A 2,355-nucleotide genomic window follows, 5' to 3' on the forward strand; every position below is an offset into this window, starting at 1 on the left:
AATGGCAGTAAATCTGTCCTTGTGTTCTTCAAGAAAAATGAAATAGCCATGTAAAAGTTCTTCAAGAGAAACACTTTCTTTAAAAAAAATCATCTCATATGAGGTAACACATCCAAAATGGTGGCTAAAACTTACATTACATAAAATGACTTACAAAGGTTAAAAAACGTCTAGTGAATGGAAACCTGAATATGGCCATGTTATCACCCATTTTCACGTCATTATTCTGCCTTTAATCAGAACCACTGACATCTGCTATCTGTGTCAGGTGGAAACATAAACCTGTGTTGTTCCAGTTCTCCATCCAGTAGTCGTGATGCCTGAACCTAAAGCACTGGCACTGGTTTTAGATGTTCATTGTTCAGTGTTGGCTGTGACTCATTTCAGCTTTGTACCGTGACCCGTCCAAACATACACACTTCATTTGATGCTTTCTGTGCTTGTTGACAGAACTTTCCATCCCTGTGTGAGATGTTTCTGACTGTATGAGCTGCATACTGTAGTAGCAGCGTAGTTTTGGCTGTAACCATATTTTAACTGCACTAATAAAAAAAAAAAAGCGCATGCACGTGACTTGTGAAGTCATGGTACAAGCCTGAAAAAAGGCATGTATGAAGTAGTTAGAAACACTTTTAAAGTTAATATCAAGGAGATTTAAAACCTTATTGATGGCTCATTGTTGCACATAATGCACATAATTTACTGTAATTCCTGTTAAGACTTTACTTTAATTTGTCAGCCAGCTTTTGCAACTATTATAGACCTTATTGCAAAGAGCAAATACTTTGAGATGTTAAACTTTTTCCTTTTATTTTCCTTAAAAGTTCAAAGTTCATTTGGGTTGTATTTAGATTACATGTGGTTACAGGAATGGTAGGAATCCAGCTTGATAGGTTGATCAGAGGCAAAAATAATCAACAAGTTTGCCCGTAGAGGTTGAGTAAATAGACTTGTGTTCACACGGAGAAAAAGCCAAGCTGGTGCATCTCTCCCAGTAACAGGAAGTAATGATGCATCATGTGCTAGTGAATGCAAACACATTTATAGTACATATCTAGAAACACTCAGAGAATAAAGAGGATCATTTATCATGTAAATAATAAAAAGATTTTTTCATCATTGTGTTCTTTTATTTGTATAAAATCATAAAATTAGAGATACTTAAAGGGAAGAAGTCCAAATCACTTCAGTGTGTGTGAAATCTGTTAAAACATTTTGTTTTAAGGCATTCACAGGCTACAAGTATTTTGTGGTCCAAGGATCTGAAATGTTTGACTCAGGTCAGTCTTTTCCCTCAATCTGGAGCCATATGGACACAATAATAAATGCATACAAGCAAACACTTGATAGCACATCATCGGGCTTAAGTGCATAATAAACCCGCGGACATGAGACAGTAATAATGAGATGAGGAGACTGATCGATCCACCTCGGTGATATGAGGTTCAATCAAAGCTGCTCTGACGTCAAGAGCGAACAGAGCTGCTTCTCTGCAGGTCCTGTGGTTTCTGTGCTTGAAGGGGACGATGCAGAGTCCACACGAAATCCCCTCCAAGAAAATCTGCTCCTGCCTCTTCAACTCCAGCTGTCCTCTGTGTAGCTGCACTGAACTTCCTCAAACCTGATCCCACACCCACGGGAAGGGTTTTGTCATGACAATAACCACAAAGTACTAGTGTGAATGTGAAGTGGTTGCAAAATAGAAACAATGTAGAGCTCTTTGGAAACAGAGAAATAACATTAAGTAGAATTTTACCTTTTTTTAATGGAAAAAAAATGGATATTAATATTAATGATAATCAGTACTGTGTACTGATTAAAGAAGCCATAATGTTCTGTCCAAGATGTACTTAGTAACAATAAGAAAAAAAACTTTGTGAGAATTTCTGGCAATTTTACTGAAGGCTAAACCCTGAACACGTGTATTGTTATTTGTCCTAACAGTGAGAAACGAGAAACTCTGATACGTTTTAGTTTGTAAAATTGGAAAATGGAAATAACATTATAGTTTATTTAAAATTTTTAAAATAAAAAAGGCTAAAACGGCCGCGAATGGCAACGGAGGCCCCACTCGACACCGAGGAGGACCAGGCCATCCCGGACAGCCCCCTCACCCACCCCAGCCAAGCGCCCCGGGAACCAGGATGGCCCAAGTTATTATTACTTACTCAAAAACTGATGGTGATAATACAAATTTTGTACAGTGTGGGTCTACTTTTGGCAATTCACTAAAACTGTGCATCAAAGTTTCTTAGGAGCTGCAAGATTAACAAATTGACAGTAATGTCCAGCTAGCAGCAAGGTAATTGGCTATCTACATTCCTGTGGATGGCGTGTGATTTGTGGCCCCACAGC

The sequence above is a fragment of the Melanotaenia boesemani genome, chromosome 21 (assembly GCF_017639745.1).
Source record: "Melanotaenia boesemani isolate fMelBoe1 chromosome 21, fMelBoe1.pri, whole genome shotgun sequence".
NCBI lineage: Eukaryota > Metazoa > Chordata > Actinopteri > Atheriniformes > Melanotaeniidae > Melanotaenia > Melanotaenia boesemani.